Genomic DNA, 20251 nt, shown 5'->3' with positions numbered 1-20251 from the left:
GGCCACTTTGCCCTTGGTTATGTCATTTAATAGGCAGCTGATTGTCCAACAGTAATATTAAGTTAATTATTGTAATTGTTTTAATTTTTGTCTCGTTTATATCTCACATTTATAAAATATAAGAATAATCTATATAAACTAATTTTTATGGATTGGTTTTGCTTGATATCTGAAAATTCATAACCCATGTCATTAGTATTAACGAAATAAAGATTTGTTTACATAAAGCCAAAAGGTCTGTCATCGGTAGTTTTAATAGAGCGATGGCGTTCTGTTGCGCGTGTCGAATCTGCGACTGGTGTTTCTTATTCATCTCTACGTCTTTGAGTTTTTTTTTGGGGTGATTTGTATTAACATTGTGAAATTTTCAGTTATTAATTTAATGCAATCTACTATAACATGAAAGAAATAATGTAAAGTTTTATTACTATTATAAACGGTGGAATGAACAGAGAAATATGTATTGATAAATTTAGATGACACTAAAAGATTTTTATCATCTAGCATCTTTTCAAAAGTAGTCTAGTGTAAACGCATCTTTATTTTACCTTATGAAGCCGACAATTATCATTTGTCTGTTTCATTCATAGTATGTTTGAAAATGAACAACGCAAACTGTATCCGTGGAAAAGAGAAAAGCATTCGCTATTTTTTTTTCAACGATGCGATACTAAAAATGGCGGGAGATTGCGCAACAACGCTTTAACGGTATGTCAAGGCGAAATTAGAATAGAGTGGCGGATTTCGTAAAAAAAAAAAAACAATGGGCGAAAAAAAATCGATTACACCGATCGGTTCGTCATGATGTCACCTAAAAGAAAACTTTTTGGACGGCGGCGGTTCTGTCACGCTATTAAAATTCACGCTGGCCGTATTATACAGATTATACTAGTAATTTAAGACGTTGTATGCTTTTCTTCGAAGATCGAAAACTAAACTGACGGATATATTAAAAAGAATAGACCAGCAAAAGTGGCGATGGACCGGTCATATGATTCGTGACAAGAATGGGAAATGGAGCAAGGCCATAATAGAATGGCACCCGAGAGACGGAAAAATAAATCGAGGAACACAAAAAATAAGATGGGAAGATGATTTAAAACTGACTGCGGGTGTAAAATGGAGAAGGGTTGCAAACGACAGAAGTCAATGGAAGTTTTCGGAGGAGGCCTATGCCAACAGGCACACTGAAATTAGAGACATACTTTAAAAATAAATTTAGTTTTAAAATGTGTAGCAATAGATTATTTTGTAAATACTAATTTCGGAATAAAGGGCTTTATTATTATTATGCTTTTCTTAGGTATTGGCGAAGTGTCATGCAGCGGGGCCATTGAGACCGAAAGGTTCTCGAGTGTTCACCACGAGCAGCCACTAGATAGATCGACTTACTTATTCTCTGTTGAAGTAAGTGCTGTTAGTCCGAAGGCTTTTACTGCTTCATCTGAGTTGAGTTCACGGAACGGAAGGATCCGCTAACTTAAAAGTTGGATCGAGGTACCTGAATGCAGGCAGTGCAAGACAGGTCGTCGAAACCAACCTTAAGGGAGAACCTATGTCTTGCATTGTCCCTGTGATGACGCTTTATAAAAAAAATAAATATCATAATCATAATTCTAACGCACTAAGTAATAAAAGGGTAAGGTCAATTATCGGTGTCTTCGAATAAATAAATAAAAATTATGATAAAAAATAGTAAATTAAGAACACAAACGTAGACGAGGAAAGAAAGGCGGCGTATGAAAGAAGAACAAAATACGAAAAATGATGCGGAGAAAAGAGAGAAAGAATTTGTGGGGAAAGAAAAAAGAAAGAGCAATGGAATTTAAAAATTAAAAAATCATTTACACTTTCATTGTAACGTCCCTGCCACAAACAAAGCAAGGGGAACAAGATCCCAACAACAGGAGTCATTTAAAAAATCCTAGAATTCCAGACCATTCGAGGTAAATCAAAAATTTAAAAATTTCCATTCTAAAGTACATAAAAATCGGTTATTTTAACATAAAATAGTAGAGACTTCTACCGTCTAGTTTTAACGATATAACAAAACATATGGCTTTGATGATTCAGTGAGAGATCGCTCACCGGTACACGTGTCCTTAACAGTGCAATCACTAATTCGACTGCCAGGCGTGGCGATTATGGTATATCTTCCATAGATATCATTATAGGCGGTCTATATCTTGCAATGGGTGTTTATGGACGGAAACGACGGCGACGAATTTGTAAAACATAGTAATTACAATACCAGACGATAAATATTGCAGATAGACCTTTGGAAAGAGACAATCGGCTAATTTCGGCTTCGTAGAGCGTTATCTCTGTCGCACGACTGACAAAATATCACATAATGTTAGACAGAGACAATGCTCTACGAAACCGAAATTAGCCGATGGTATTATATTAGGGGGACCCGAATCTTATGTCGCTTTCTTAAGTTAAATTCACAAAACTACAATTTTAACAGGTTTTTATTTCTAATCAACAATATATTCACCTTCGTTATCAACAATCTTTTGCCATCTAGTATACAAATTTTTAATGCCGGAGCGGTAACAAATCAATCGGGTTTTCTGCAAAACAGACAGGAACGATATTACAATTCGGTCGCCATAATAAAAATAAAAGAAAAACTAGTACTGTGCTTGCATTGTCGTCTACACTCGACAGTAAGTGATATGATTCAAGAGTCCACTGATAAGACGCATTACAAATTTCCACCTTATCACTTTCTGATGATGACTCAATACGTTTGTCAGAGTGATAATTCTGTTAACATAACTCCATTCCCACCGATACTAATACCTATAAATAAATAAATAAATACATACGTAACCTTATTTTTCAATCAATATACGCCCACTACAAGGTACAGACCTCCTCCTAAAGATATCTCTCATAAGGAGGTAAACCATAATCGCTATTAGGCTTATCGCTATACTATAGGTAGGCGATCGAAGTGTAGTATTATAGTATACAGAGGACGCTGCTACCCATCCATATAATTAACGCACAATGTGTAAATTATATAGGATTGTAACCCGGGAACTGAACCTGGGACCTCCGATCACAAGCCCCAGTTCTCTACCGCCAGGCTAACACTGTTCTGTTACAAATTAAACTATATTTGTTCATAAATATAAATGGAAACCTCGAAAATCAACTGCATTTCCTTTCGTTTTAAAATATTTGTTTATGATCATAAATAAAAACACGCCTAAGCTTTATTCACGTAACTTGAGGAAGCCATTATTGGTAATCTCTATTTAATTCAACATAATCAACAACATTTCAGCCGTTATGTCTACTGAATAGGGCACGCCCCACAGAATTTAAAAATAGAACGGTTGGATGCGATATCGACGAACTTTATAAATCGTATGTCCACTTTGTGGACGCACGATTCCATTGCAGAACCCTAAGGCCTTCTCATACTTCAACCTGCCAACCCCCTGGGCTTCTTCTGTAACTTTCGTTCCCCTATTTATCACCATTTAATTCTATCAAATTAGGCAATTTTGGGATTCTTATATAAATTCTTCAAGTCAATATGAATAAATCAATGACTACCGCATCTACTATAAAAACCAAGGTTTGCAATCAAAAACTTTTCTACCGATCATTAAAATATATAATATACATAGATTCGATTTAAATTTACACATCATATTAATAACATACTCGTATAAGTAATAGATGTGTTTAAATTAAAAAGAAATGAAAATGAAAATGCGTGTCTATCTGGTGAAGTAACATAATGATATTGCAGCTGATCACAATTTCCTAGGTTTGAACCTAGGACTGTTATTAATTTTTATTTGCAAGACGCAGTTTATGTGCTATTGTGACCGAAAGTGTAATATAAGATTTAATACTATCCACATGTCGTAGCAATCAAGGAGTTTTAAGAGAAATTTTGCTATTTAAAATCCTATGTTACTCTACATTATGGTCAAAAAGTTTAAAATAAAACATTATTACATGATACGCGTAAATAAAAATGAAACTGTATTACTTAATTGTGTACTTTATGCAACTACGTATTAATTTCGTCGAATGTTGCGGCCATATTTCATTGTTCAATTCTTTATCTTCGTGAGAAACTGTGAATGCCAGTAATTATGTTAATTGTCTGTACTTGCATTATAAATTCAAATATTAGGCGAGAGTGAAGCAAAAACTAAGACAAAAAGTCGTTAAAACATGTCGTATTTGCATGTGTGTTTTTATATGGCTTTCAGTTTTAAGTCGTCGAATTAAAAAAAAAAGTACCACTCGAATTTCAAGGTGAAATAAGAAAATATATCTTTTCGGACAGCAATCTTTCATTTTGTATACGAATTGCATTTGAAATGGAGGAAAAAAATAATACGATAATATAGCCCGCCATTTCGGCTCATCCCAACGCAGGTAAACGTTTCGCGCGATCATCTTTGTAAATTACCCAAAATAAATAAAAAAAACTCAACAAGCACCGCTTTCTGCGATGCCGTAATCAATCTCTACAACGAAGATAAAAAGTTAGTAAATGACTTGATGATTTGTAAGTTGTGAATAAGATGGAAGCTCGATTCAAAACTAATTTCAAAACGAAACGCGACCTAGTTGAACTAAGTCTTCTGTCCGATCAATCGAGACGACATGTTTTTTTCCGCGAATACGCACATCTTAGAACCACGACAAACCATGGAAGGAAAGTACAGTTAAATAACTTTAGAATACTCACGCGACGTCGGTCATGCGACGGAGATGTTTAGAAGAGATTATTCAGTCGTATATTTTCTTTGACACTCTCATTAACACACGGGTCCCGAGTTCACTACGCACAAAACGTTTTTGGTCGATTCGTTTATATTTTTACGGGTTAGTTAGAGATGCGGTGTAAACGACAAGCGCAAAAAACAACTCTACACACGACTATCTTGCGCGACAGAGCGCGGCGGACTGACGGGCGGTGGAGGCGCGGCGCGAGCGAAACATCTCCCACTCGAATGCATTCGGAATTCAAATATTACTTTGCACCGGCGCTTTTTAAAAAAATATAAATATTTATTTGAAAATAAACAGTTATTTTTTAAATTATAATATATCTTAATAAAGAAAAAAGAGTGTTTAATGGAAAAGTAAATGATACTTGATTTTAAATTTAACAGTTTAAATATGACGAAATATATTTTTATTCTTTATTTAAATTAGGCCCGCCAATAACAAAACATAACACATTTTCACATAAATATAACATTATATAATGTATATTATACAATATGCGTGCTTGTTGTAGGCGTACATAGCCCTGGCCATTAGTAGACTTTTAAATTAAACTTTGATAAATTAATAAAAAAGAAAATAACGATAAACGGTTCTCTAACTTTTACAAATAAGATAAACAATTATTGTTATGTTAATTATAGGTAAGATTTTAAATGTGAAAGCATCCTATCTTTGAAAGTACTTCGAGTCTTTAAAAATGTCCAACTCGAATATATTTGATACTTATTCACAAACAACATTTAATTATTGGCGAATTGATCAGTGATATAAATGTAATAATAATTGTATAATGGTCTACGGAAAGCGACCCGCTTCCTTCCTATCCTTTTGAAAATATCTGGGAAAGGCGTATGTTCAACAGTGGGCATATTTCGGCTGAAGGAATAATGATGGTTAATAAATTCTTTGTTTTTTTTTTTCAATAACTCATTCGTTTTTCGATTCTGGTCATACCATTTTCTTAAATTAAAAAAAACTATTATTTTTTGTGATTGCAAATATGGAATCTATTGTCAATTGGTATAAAGTATACCAATACCTCGCTTTGCTTCGTTTTGTTTTGCGTTTTTTTCGAAGTTACGTCGCTGCTTAATTAGTACTAATTTTCACTGTGCGTCGTTAGATTTTCGAGGTGGCGTTGTTTTGGATTCGAGTCTTTAATTTTTTTTTTAATTTTCTTTTTTTCTAAAAGATGGCAACACTTTTGTTTCTAATTGCGTTATGCCATCAAAACTCGGGGATTCCCTTTCTAACTAAAACAAGGCAATTTGAATACAGTTTTATTTTCACTTTGTTTTGCTAATTTTAGAGTTCACTATCAATTACGTAGTGTGCTGTAATGTAGTGTGTTGTAGTTTTTTTTAAAGAGAATAATAAATTTATATAAATTTTATCGTGTTGTTTCTGGTTATTATTTATTGGCAGAGTAATATTATTTTTGTTTTTTTTTAATGTTTACTTTGTTCAATTTTCTTTTCATCAAGTAGTATTTTTGTAACCCTGGAACCTATGTTCGATCTTTACATGGTTTGCTATAGAAAATCTTATTTCACTTTGCGGCTTTTCAATTTGCGTAGTGTTTTTTTGGAACGTAACCACGACGCAAGGTGAGGTATTGGTGTATTGTCAATATAAAGTGTAATATGGGAAGATCCGCAGAAGACGTTGCTTGAAGAACTGCTCGTCTGAAGTTCGGTGCTCGACGCGCGTCGCTCTTTCAACCGATGGCCGTTAGAGTCAAAAGGTCCATGAGCGGCCACGTGCTAGTAGAAGCGTGGGTAAGTCCCTTCTAGATTGATCGACGACATGGTCAAAATCGCGAGAAGTCGCTGTGGGCACCGCATGGTCGATCATCATGGTGATGCAACCTTAAGGGGGCACTATGTCGTGCAGTGGGTGACTATCGGCAGACATGATGATGATATCTTGCGAACACTTGTATTCTAAATTCATCATCTCAACATATCAGAACCATAATGCTGTTACAGATAAAAATAGTTTTATGTAGATTATTATTAGATATACAGAGAGAAGAAATAAAAAACTGACGGCAACTACCACACAGATACTTGCGTGCAACTTGATGATGACAATATGAAGTAGGATTGAGGAAATGGTCGTACGAAACGTAACCTAAAAAACTGGACATTGTTAGTGCGTCGTTAAAAACATACAAGACAACGATGATTTAAAAATAATAATTGACTTTAACTTAGTTTTAAATAGTTTATGATTTAAATTAGGGAAATAGTTGAAGAGATTTAGTAAACACAGTGAGATGCAGAAATGAGTGAAAAATAATTTGAGAAATATAAGTAACTGTAACAAAGGCACGAATGGTAATGCCTGTGGAATATAGATCCTTTTGCAAAATAATTTAAAGAATGTATCAAGTCAGTGTAAATCAAGGCTCTTGAGTGAGCTTTCGAAAATTGTTTAATGTATATATATATATACAAATAAAGATATGATATTCCCTTAACCCTTAATTAGGCGCATGGGGTCAGGGTCGCTTGAAATTCAAAAAATAATGGCTTACAGTCTTCAGAGCGTACTAACGCTCTTTCTAGCTTCCTCATTCCCCTCGGGGTACGCAATTTAGTCGCATCCAGAACATTAACTCTTGCCCACACATCGCTGTCCTTTAGAGAGCTGACCCCATGCGCCCAGTTACGTTACATTTTTTGGCAAAGCTAAGTTTTTACTTTTGTGATTTTTTTGTGTTTATATTAGTATATTGTTTACTGTTTATCTTTGTATGTGTGTATTTTGATACGGTATGATTTCTTTATTTATTTTTGAGTTTTTTTCTATGCTTTTTCTTTTTTTTTGAATTGAAATGCCTAAGGACAAACAAGTATTGCAATGGCTGGATGAAGTGCTTGATGAAGAGCAAGATGTTGCTGGTTCGGATTCGCAAGACGAAACTTTAAACGATGCTGTCATTGATAGTGCTCATAATTCAGAAAGCGAAATTGAGGAGTCTGAACATATCCAAGACATCCATGTATCAACGGAAGATAATTATTTTTTATCTCGACATACTCAGAGAAATGGCCCGAAAGTGAAATGGTGAAAAGTACCACCATCGAACGCAGTAAGGACCCGAGCACAAAATATTATTTTACATTTACCTGGAGTATAAACATATCTGGAATCGACCCATTTGTCATACACAAAGCGAATACTGCGAAGACTTTGACAACAACATACAAGACGGATTTTCTCGAAGAAAATAGCTGCGGCACTTGTGGAGGATCACCAAAAACGTCGCATACAACTACGTGCTGTACCAGCGACAACAAAAAGACGGTTCCATGAAGTTTATAATGTGAACAAGGCGGTTTATCAATCGACAGCTAAGCGCGGGCGCTGTTCATCATGTCCTAGAAAGGACGACAAAAAAGTGCCAACAAAATGTTTCAATTGTCGTGAATTTATTTGTCAGCAACACTCAAGGATTTACTGCGTCGGATGCAGAACAGAAGATTTCACTGATGAGGCTGAATAAACTTTATTTCTTAAGTTGATCTTGGCTATGCCAAAAAAATTAGTTTAAAGAGAGGTTTACTGTTTTTGTTTTTTTTTTTAATATTTTTAATGTCATAGTAAATATTTGTTTCTTAAAGTAAAGTATATTAAAGTAGTTTATTAATTACTAAAGAAATCCATTAAGTTTTATTCCTTTTTGATACTCTTTTCTCAATATTTTTTTGGGGTCATTTAAGACCCCATGCGCCTAATTGAGTGATTTTCTTAATGCGCCTAATTAAGGGTTAAAGCTGCAAAAGCCTCCCGTGTTACCATCACCAACATCAACTCTAGAACCATAATACATCTAAAATTACCATGTTGAAATAACTATTATATTTTATAATGTAAAAGAAAATATAACAAAACATTGACAAGCGATATTTGTTTACCTCGTGATGTCTATACGGGTTTAGCAAAACTAACCCAAATGCATAGACAACAGTAGCATTACCAGCGGAGTCCGAATTCAAACCGTCGTTCGAATTTGAAATTCGAACGCGCAATAATTATTTTAAACGAATTATCATGGCTATAGTTGCAATATGAAGTGTTCTTGACTAAATACATGTTCCGCTGCATGTCCAAAGGTATCGAATTAGACTAATAATTTCTTTTAATCTTTATTTTATATTTTTATCATTGTTAGGGCATATGTAATGTTCAAACTGGATGCCAATGTATGCAATATAGGCGTGTTAGTATTGAAGTATCGATGACGTCACAGAGGTCAAACCAAGCGATCGAGTCCGCAGCAACTTAAAATAAGTGCATTAAGTAAGCTGACACAATTCCCGATCGCCAAGGTAACCAGCTTACATAACGCCTGCATTCTCTATACACTAGCGTCTTACCCAGGTTATGCTCGCATTTATATTTTTATACATTATTTACCTCTTGTCTACAAGATGATATATAAATATAAGGAGAACTGTAGATGAGCGAAGATAATAGACATGGACCAGCTGCTTGGTACGTTGAAGTGATAGTGGGCATAGCGTGGGCCAGAGGCTCTGGGATGGAGACCATGAACTTTGGAAGACGTGGGACACTGGCCGCTTTCAATCGGCGCTAAATTACAACCGACTTTACTCACTCCTTCACAATACTTTCTTCTCTATACGCCCTTCCTCTCGATATCAGGATGTTCAGGAATCGTTGCGCATTCAAAGTGATAGCTGGATTTTATTATTTTCAAATAAAGTATATATGTAAATATTTAAATATATTTATTTTGGTATATTTATATAAGGTGTTTTTTTACCTTAGCGATCACTTTCCTTATCATTTTACTTTTTTTATCTTTTATAATATTATCTTATTTCACCTACCTTTATTAATTTATCTGCACCGTCTGGTCTGGTTAACTGGTAGAGAATGCTTTCGGCTTTAAGTTCGCCATTATATAAAAAGATATAATTTTTTTTAAAATAAATGAATAATTTCTGTGAATGGTTCAGTCTATGTTTATCTGTGGCTGAGATGTGATGTTAATGATGATGTTTTTTTTTTATAAAACATATTACATTAAAATAAATAAATCAATAAAGCTTTCATTTACAGAACTTATGCAGTACAATAGATGGTATTGGTAAAATTATTCACAATTAAAATAAATTCAATAATAACAGTAAAATGTAATTAAAAGTTCAAAAAACATTAATTATGTATATTAAATAAAAGTGATAAAAAATGTTTACAATTTTTTTTCTCGATTAAAAATTGAAGCTACAACGAATGGAATTTACGAATAATACGAATCTGAAAAATTGTACTTACGTACACAAGACAATGTACGAAAAGTCCCCCAATACCAGGGGACGTTATAATAACGTACACGTGAGAAGGCTTCGTATTACTGTCCACTACTGCTACAATTCTTATTTTTAAAGACAATTGTTTTTGTGGTACTCTTGTTTATCCTGCACGTGGATTACGGAATTTGTTCGCTTAAACAATTATAACATTTTGTTTATTTGGCTTTCTTCTTTTAAACTTCTAATTATTCTTCTATCTTTCCGCATTGTATCTTTCATTCTTATCATTCGTAGCATTCCTTTTAAATACCGTCTTTCATTTATCATCTCTATTTCCAAGGCATCAAAGTTTATTTCTGATTTTATCTTCTTCATCTTTTCAGTTGATGGATGCTCACTGCAAGGCATATATCTCCCCCAAAGATCGCAAAGGTGACCATTTCTGCGCTCCCCGCATCCATTTTATTATGACAGTACATTATCGTTGGACTTATTTTCTAGTTAAATTTATTTCACTTACATTAACACTTCTTACAATACTTTTTAGAGTTAAATTGTTATTGTTCTTGCTGTACCGGTGTCATTATAGCATAGAACCTCTGTAAAGATATACACATATTTATATGTATAATCATATATCAATACCTCACTTTGCGTCGTGGTTACGTTTCAAATAAACACGACGCAAAGTGAATTAAGATACCCTATAGCAAACCATGTAAAGATCGAAGGTAGGTTCCGGGGCTACGTAAATACTACTCTTTAAGAAGATAATTGAACGAAGTAAACATTTAAAAAATAAAAACAATAAAACTCTAAAAAATTATTAAATAAATTGGAAAAATATTTACCTCTTTTGTAATAAAAAAAACGTAAAATCTTATATAAATTTATTACTCTGTTTTTAAAAAACCACAACACACTACATTACAATACACTACGTAATTGAATCTGAAGTCTAAAATTAGCAAAACAAAATGAAAATGAAACTATTAAAATTACGTTGATTTTAAATTACAAAGGGAATCTCCGAGTTTTGATGGCATGCCGCAATTAGAAATAAACGTGTTGCCATATTTTGGAAAAAAATTAAAAAATTACAGTCTTGAACCCAAAACAACGCAATCTCGAAAATCTAACGACGCACCTTGAAAACTAGTACTAAATAAGCAGAGACAAAACTTTAAAAATACGCAAGACGAGACGACGAAGCGAGATATTGGTGTAGATTTATTATATTAGATAATTTCAATGATTTGTAATAAAAATAAAATATATAAAACAGATAGATTAATATTTAGTTTACGATATTTAAAACGCTATCTATTGAGAAAAACTAACAACAAAATCAGTAGAGCTTAATAAAGGTGCGATTATAGGTCGCGGATTCGATTCCCAGATACAATCTTATATGATTCACACTTTACGCATTAATTATATAGGATTGCCACAGCTCACTAACAAGTTTCCAGAGGATGAGGAGCAGCATCCTCTGCGTACCATAATACCACACTCCGATCGCCAACCCAACCAAGCTTGGCGTTATGGTATGACATACCATAGATATCTTTAGGAGACATGCCTTGCATTTGACGAGTATGGGCTGAAATGTTGACGATACTGGGGTTTGTATTTTTTTTTACGATTGTTTTAATTATTTTATTCCTTTCTTTCGAAGTGTATATACTATTTTCCTATATATAATTTTTTTAGGATGATTACTTTATTAATTTTATTCCTTTTCTTTCGAAGTATATACACTTTTTTTCATCATATAATTATTTGATGATTATTTTAATCTTTTTGTTTCTTTTCTTTCGGAGTCTATTAATTTTCCTTCATATAATTTTTTCATGATTGTTTAATTATTTTATTTTGGAGTGTATATACTTTTTGCCTTTATACGTTTTTTTTGATGATTATTTTAATAATTTTATTTCTTTTCTTTCAGCGTATTTATACTTTCTTTTCTTTATAAGGCATATACAAAATTACACGTAAACTTTTTATATCATAGTTATTTTCGTATTCATTAAACTGGTATATTGAACCCTGGAGACCGAAAAAAGTTAATATTGACTATTAAATTCAAGCGTACATATAAGTATGAATAAATTTTCCGTTTAGCAAGATTTCCACTCGGAATTCTGCCGCGCCTGCGCACTGTCGGGTGCGGTCGTAAAACCTACGTACAACCTAGACGATTATTTTAATTCCAGTATGTTGGTATTCGACACACTCGAACTAGCTACATCGACCTTCTTTATCATAAAATTATTGATTTGTCCGACCGTTGCTCACATTCCTAATTTAAATTAAACTGAACTAAATTTGTGCTTCACTTTTGAACTATAATAATATGTAATATCATTGGAGAATGTAAAGCTCAACGAATCCGCTGGTTTGGTAACTTGGAGCGAATGGGATCGGATCGGAGCGTGAAGGTAGAGTACCTGGAAAAACCGAAGAGTCGAAGACCAGTGGGTAGACCCAGGTATCGCTGGATCCATCGCGTTGAGGCAGACTTGCGCGAATTGAATGTCTCTCGCTTCGGAGGCCAAGACCCACTTTAGGTCACTGAGCCAGCGGAGTAGTAGTAGTAGTAGTACTTTTGAACTAGTATGATTTTTAATAAATGGCGCAAAAGTAATGTCATAATGTGAATGTAACTTAATATTTTTACAAATGGCGTCAAATATTACTATGCTTTGATATTTATGATATAGATATATAGAGAGATAGTTATCAATAAGCAACTTTTGATTTACCTGTTATTACAGGAGTACAATGTCTTCCTGATCAAAATAACTAAACATATAAAGTAATATACATACATAAACTATTAAATATTCAAAAATTAGGAAGAGAATACATTATTTAATCTATATGTTAATATTGCCGCTAAATGAAAAAGATATTTTATATTGGTTACATTTATATATCTATTTTTTTACATTTTTACAAAACCTTTCATCAAAGAGTGCTCTATAACATAGCATGGTTAGTTTGTATTAATTAGTTGTTTTGCGTTAAAATTAGTAGAAATACTTAGTTTTTGTATTTTTGTGTGTAGTAAATAAATGTGTTTATTTACTTTTGGTTCTTACTTCAATGTTTATTAAGAATAATACAGTCACAAGTGCACATCTTCCTAACAGAAGAAAAGTCTGTGAAGTGTAAATGTCTGTGAATGACATATATATGAGAAATGTCAGAATGGCTATATGGGAGTTATGTGTTTTGTAGTGGCTATTATGTCGCCACAACTTCACCATCCTACGTGTTTGTTTAGTTTGTTAAATCCACGTGTCACGTTGCATTTGATGTGTTTGAAGTTGTGCAGCTGATTTAGACTTTGTGAATCTTCATCGAAATTGAGTCCGCAGAAACAGAAGGTCTGAACATTTACGCTGGGTGATCGGATCCCCGATATATCGAAGACGCATACACGAAGAGGGACTATACCCGTGTAGGTGTATAGTGTAGTGTATGTAGCACGAAGCGAGGACTACTCGGCGGTCGGGAGAGACATGGGCCTCTCCTGACCGCCCTCGCGTGAACACGGGTTAGGCGGGCGCTGTGTCATAAGTACACGTGTGATGAATGGGGAATCAGGCCATCGTGCCCGATGGAAGCTCGACATGAGACGAATTTTTGGGCGTAAAAAGGGAAAGTGGAATTTATTTAAATTCCGCTTCAAGAGCGGCTAGAAGTGTCGAGTGCTCCGCGATATAGATAAAGCGCTCCGAAGGACCGGAGGCTTTGCGGCAAGTAAGACCTCATCAAGAGCTACGTTAGAGAGGTACTGCGAAGGCTTTAAGTTCCTCGTCAGGGAATGAATACCCGATATGGAGCTTGATGGATTTCGGTTGGTCCGAGCCGCTGAAAAAACGGGAGGTGTCACGTTATAGTATATTTAAAGTCTATGTAAAAACGTATCTATATATTACGGACGGAGGCTCAATAGACACTGCCTTTAATTCGAATAAACACAAGTTAAAAAAGTAGAGCGTGACAAATTTCTTACCGGCATTATTGAAATAAAAAAAAAATCTTACGAGTTTAATAATTTTCTCATCCTGCGGAAGTTAACACCTGTCACAGTCATAAAGGTTTCGCCGCAAAGCTTAACGACTCCCGCATTATGTTTCCCGCATTCACAAGCCTCCCGCGCGACTTATGTTAGATTAAGTTATGTGCTATTAACTTATATTTAGCCTTCACCCGCCTTTATTCTCACCATTAACTTAAATTATCCTTAGTGCAGTGTTTCTCAACGTGATGTCAGCTTCCCACTGGTGGGCAAATTGGCTGTTAACGAGGGCATTCGAATTCAGTGCAGAGTTAAAAAAAATATATAGTATGCCGCATTGATTTAACGTTTCATATCTCATTGGTTTGTATCTATTTTAGATAATTAACAAAAGATCATCGATGTGGTGAATACGGCAACCGCACAGATACTAGCGCATAACCTGAGGATGCCAATATGGAGTAGGGATGAGGAAATGGTAGCATGAATCGTAATCTTAAAAACTGGACATTGTTAGGGTGTCGTTAAAATAGATTAAGAGACCTAGTAAATACTGTAACATGCAAAAGGGTAAGCGGAAAAAATTCAAAAGTATTATACGTGAATATAAAAAAGGCACAGGCGTTAATATCTATGGAACATAGATCGTAATATTAATAATAAAACAATGCCGGAACGCAAATGTTATGCCGTACATTCATTTGTTAATAAAGGTTTGCACGGAATGCTGAAGTATTTACATTGGTCATATATAACAGTATAATTTAATACTATTATTATAAGACTCGCATAAATAAACAACCTTTATTACAAACTTACAATGGTACAGAGAATGTTTTGAATTATTGTTTTGTTAAAACAATATGAATCGATACACCTTTTTATATTTATTTATTTTCATTTAATAGTGATGCAGCGAAATAATCACAGTTGTCAAAATGCTTTCGCTTATCTGTCAATCCATCGGTCTACGCATGCGCAAAAACTAAAGACGCGCGGCGTATGATTTGTAGGCGGTTGTCAAAACCGCGTCTCACGCCGGAAAATATTATAAAAGACAATAATGGCGAACGGCGTCAAGTGACATGAGTTGTTGTTTGTGAATTTGTATTTAATCTTTAGTGCTTGATGAATTATGGAATTAAAGACTACCTTATATTAATTTTGAATCAATGTTTAATATTTACAAATGAGAGGTGAAAGTTATATGTAAAAATTATTACATTTATTACGGCGTTGGTGTATCTGAAGTTGTAGGATGACTTTTAAAATAAACTGTCTTATCTTTCATCCAAGCGTTTTAATTTTGTGCTCCAGCTCTTTAGGTGTTGTCTCTAACATTCGCTACCTAACCTGTTAAACTCCACCACAGTGATAAGACTTTTTTTTCTGATATTTATTTTATTAATATTATTTATTACGTAAGTATAAGATGTATTGTAATGTAGCATGGCAATCCGTAGAAGAAGCAAGATCACTGACATAGATCGAAGAATTGCACGTCCGAATTGGCAGTGGGGCGATCACATCGCTTGCGCAGTCGATGGTCGTAAGGTTCTTGGGTGGCGACCACGAGCAGGTAAACGTAGCGTGGTTACGCCCACCACCAGGTGGACCGATGACATAATTAAAGTCGTGGGAAGTAACTGGATGTAGGCAGAGTAAGACCGGTCATCGTGATGATCTTTGGGGGAGGTCAGTCGATGATCACTGACAAGGTGAAAAGAAGAAGATGAAGAAGGTCATAATGAAGGCCGCGAGGAGTCGCTGGATGCGGAGCAAGACCGCTCTCCATACCGGTCTTTGTAGGCATAACTTGCACATGATAAAGATTAGGTAAAAACATATATGATGGAAACAGTAACAATTGTCATGCCATTCTTCTTATTTTCAGGTTTTCATTCTTGTTTTCAAGACGGATCTTGGAGGCTCCGAAAGAATGCCGAAATTGAGACTATAGTAGCACAGCCAAATATCATTGGCGAATATAAAGCTCAACGAATCCGCTGGCTTGGTCACTTGGAGCGAATGGGATCGGATCGGAGCGTGAAGGTAGCGTACCTGGAAAAACCGAGGGGTCGAAGACCAGTGGGTAGACCCAGGTATCGCTGGATCGATCGCGTTGAGGCAGACTTGCGCGAAATGAATAGATAGAGGAAAGTGGAAGTCTCTCGCTTCGGAGGCCAAGACCCACTTTGGGTCACTGAGCTAGCGGAGTAGTAGTAGTAGTATTCTTGCGCTGCTATTTCTCTACTTCAACTACATCGTCGGCTTCATAGTTGGAGCCACTCCCCGTCTATCAGCTTGTCGTGATCGCTAGAGAACGGTGCACTTTTTAAATGAGTTATATATTCATCTTTTAAAGCTTTTAAATCTATTTCCACTCATCCTGTATAATGATAATCACATTCGTGACATTATAGCAGTGTATGAAATAAAAAAAGTGTTTATATAAGTATTCGTTGTTTATTATCAAGATATTAAATTAAAAGTGCAATGATAATTCTGAAATACATTTTATTATCTTTCTACTAAATCGCCAAAAACTTCGAACAGTGCCAGTATTGTTTTCAACGCCTAATACAGTAATACCCCGCTTTACGCGACCCCGTTATACGCGGTTTCACTATAACGCGAATTGCAAATTTCGCGCTCAAATGCCTCGAATTACGCGAAAGAGTGCATATAAACATAATGTAGTCATCAACTTCTCTATGGTGTCTTGACCATCTGTCAAACAATTAAAAACAGTGTTGGGTGTTATGAACGTATTTTACAAGAACGTAAACAAAACGTTACCCAAAAGACAATAGATGTATTTATCCGTAAAAAATAAGAGTATGTGTTGCATAAAGTATTCCTAGAATTAAAGTGATTAAAATGATTTGTATTTTTTGTAATAATTTTTGACTATGTTTAATCATAAACCTCGTTATACGCGAATTTCAGTTAACGCGTTTTTTTTTGGAACGTATCCCTCGCGTAAAGCGGGGTATTACTGTATATATAAATCCCTTTGGAGTCTGATTTATTTTTCTTATACTTGTGATATATCTGGGGTCAAATTTTATGTAAATGTGGATACTATATAAAGAAATGTTAGTTTTACGAATGCAGTTTACGGCCTTTTTACGCTAAGGGCAAGAACATATGTGTGCCATTAGACATTTTAGGTGGGACATATTAAACCCAGTAGTCTCGAAAAAAAAATGGGACACGTATGTTCCGAGAGACTCCAAAGGGATATACATATTCCTTTGGAGTCTATATCTCTCTCTCTCTCTCTATAAATATAAATGTTATGTTAATTTTGGTAAAGCATTTGACCTTTGCTCCGCTTGATGTTAAGCGATGACAAGGTCTACAATACTTGAAGACTCCTAAGTTATATTTGCCTGAAAACAATGACGCCAGTAACTTGTTCCACTCCTTGTTCGCACTATAAGAGTATTAGCAAAACGCTTAGTGCGGGTGGAAGGAATTTCAACCGTGTATGGGTGTCGTGAATCCGTGCATCATGTACGATGGAAGAAGGAATATAAACATACACACACAAACACATACACTATCATATTTAATGGAATCAGGCGTTACCTCGCGGAAGTCCATCCTAAGTAAGAAAAAAAATATTGGTCCTTTTATTACATACACTATCATAAGCGTACACGGATAACATATAGTTTGGAACATTTAAAAATTTATTTAGGTGTGTCTGTATATAATTAGTATAGTTTTATTTGTTTTTGATTTTTGTGTATGTACTCTCTCTCTCTCTCTCTCACTCTCTCTCTGTATCTCTCTCTCTATCTAATATATAAAATTCTCGTGTCACGGTGTTCGAACTTGAACTCCTCTGAAACGGCTTGACTGATTTTTACTAAATTTAATATGCGTATTCAGTAGGTCTGAGAATCGGCTACTATCTATTTTCTATACCCCTAAGTGATAAAGGTTGTTCACACTTAAAAAAAAATTATTTTTATAACGAAATTTTTTGTTTTTATTTTTTTATGATACAGCATACAAGAATACATACAACCATAAATTTTCACCCCTCTACGATCAACCCTTATTTTTATTTGTAAATTATTATTTTTTTTGCAAAACAACGTTTGCGGGATCAGCTAGTATATATATATATATATATATATATATATATATTTATATTTATATATATATATATGTACATGAATAGTAGAGCAGCGACTATTGTAGAAGAAATATTTAATTTACACAAATTATTCGAAATGCAAATCAAAAATTAATTAGTAATGCACTGAATTTAAATTTCGCAACTGTAATGATGGTCAGGTAACTTCTGCACTGAAAATAAGTTGTACGCTTTCCCTCGCTTTTAAATTTTAATTATAAAGCTTGCGTAACACCGAAGTGATCGCTTGTTTAAACGGATGCCACTGTTGTGTATCGTTTTCCACAGTTTAAGATATTATAGTGTATTACCTAAAGGTTTTTGCCTCTTAACCCTTAATAGCCTGATTTACGAAAGTGATTTTTTTTAATATTACTGTGTTTGCTTGTGGGTCTAGATGAAAGGAAAAATAGATTGTTTTTTAATTTCGTTGGATAGAATATTATACAACAGTAAAATTCGTACAGCCAACCTATAAAAAAAACTAATAGTAATGTGAACATTCGGTTTAAAAGATTGGTATCAAAATTAAAACTCTAGGCTATTAAGGGTTAATTTATTTGACCTTTTCTTCATAATTCAAAGACTAATTTCATGAACATATCAAATGATAATCATATATGCATTTGTGTTAGCTGATGGTCATCTTGGAACATCGAATATATTTCAGACTAGCTTTGTGCCTGCGGCTTGACCTGCGTTTAATTTAATAAAAAAATTATTTTGTTTAATTTTTTCTTTTCTAAAAAACTAACATTAGTTAATTTTTTATTACATCGTATATCTGCGAATTTAATTCTTGTTAAAATCGATCCAGCCATTTCAGAGATTAGTCAGATTAGACTGACACACGGACGAAATTTAAAAAAAATGTAATTTTGGTATACGTACTGTATGTATAGTAAAAAGTGGTTGATTAAATATTACAAAAAGACACTCCTATTTTATTTATTTGTATAAAGATAAAGCATTAATAAATGGTTATTAAAATAGTCTTATCAAAGAGATACATATATGTCTGAACAGTCTTCTATGTATTTTTGTGTCAACACATTATCATCTAATCAGCCATAGCACGTCCACAAATGTGCTATATATATATATATATATATATATATATATATATATATATATATATATATATATATATATATATATATATATATACATATATATATACATACACACATGCATGCACGTCTCCCAAATATATTTACAATGGGACGCAACCAGCACCATGAGGGTAAAATAAATTCCTACATAAATTGTGAATAAAAATGTAAAACTTATAAAATAGTGAGTAGTCACTGGAACGGATATGAATAAGCCACTGTAAAATCTGTTATTAATCGCTATAAAATTTTAAAATCAGTTCTTAACAGTGCATCTAAATAATTATACGCTATTAAATTAGCATAACTTTTGGTTACGTAAACGGTCTAGAAATTTCGCTCATCGTGATGCAAGGCGCGGAAAACTCGCAATGCTTTTTCCTTACTCTTCAATTAAATCGTTTTGCAATACAGTATATGTTTAAAACATTTTATAAAATATACTTTAATTTTTGCAACGCCATCTAGTGCGTGTATTATACAACACTAGTATTAAAATTGACGATAGATGGCGTGATTTTAAATTATATACTAATTCTATGCGATATTATTCATAGAGGTTATAAATAATTAAGAAAGATTTATGAGACAGTTTATACGATTTAATATATCGCTATGCTGATTGGAATAATAAATAAATTGATTAATGATCTGTGTCGTGTTCTTTACTTGTAACTGTGTAAAAGCCGTGTGTTTTTAATAACTTATTATGATTGCGACACGTAAATGGATATGTTTCACCAGTTTTAGAATTTCTCTTACTCTGAGAATATATTGAACTACAATCTTGATAAAACCACTAATATTCTAGTTCCAGCTAACCGCACAGTTAACGGTCATAGTTATCAAATAACATTGCAATTATTGCTCAGCCGAGGTCCATACTTGGGGTGAC

The 20251-nt window shown here is 34.0% G+C and overlaps 1 protein-coding gene across 4 annotated transcripts in view; it reads right to left on the bottom strand.

The window, feature by feature from the left end:
- The window catches only part of smash (smallish), a 250339-nt gene extending 245409 nt beyond the window's left edge, over positions 1 to 4930 (bottom strand). For all 4 annotated transcript variants that reach the window (XM_068763759.1, XM_068763764.1, XM_068763765.1 and 1 more), the window contains exon 1: positions 4730 to 4930. The gene's annotated coding sequence lies outside the window, so the exon portion shown is untranslated. The remainder of the gene's footprint in view (positions 1 to 4729) is intronic.
- Between the last annotated feature and the right edge of the window lie 15321 nt (positions 4931 to 20251).

The sequence above is a fragment of the Battus philenor genome, unplaced genomic scaffold, assembly GCF_028537555.1.
Source record: "Battus philenor isolate CCGP_79_NKW_IND1 unplaced genomic scaffold, ilBatPhil1.0.hap1 SCAF_18, whole genome shotgun sequence".
Lineage (NCBI taxonomy): Eukaryota > Metazoa > Arthropoda > Insecta > Lepidoptera > Papilionidae > Battus > Battus philenor.
The sequence above is the reverse complement of the archived record's forward strand: the minus strand, read 5'-3'. Positions and strand labels throughout refer to the sequence as shown.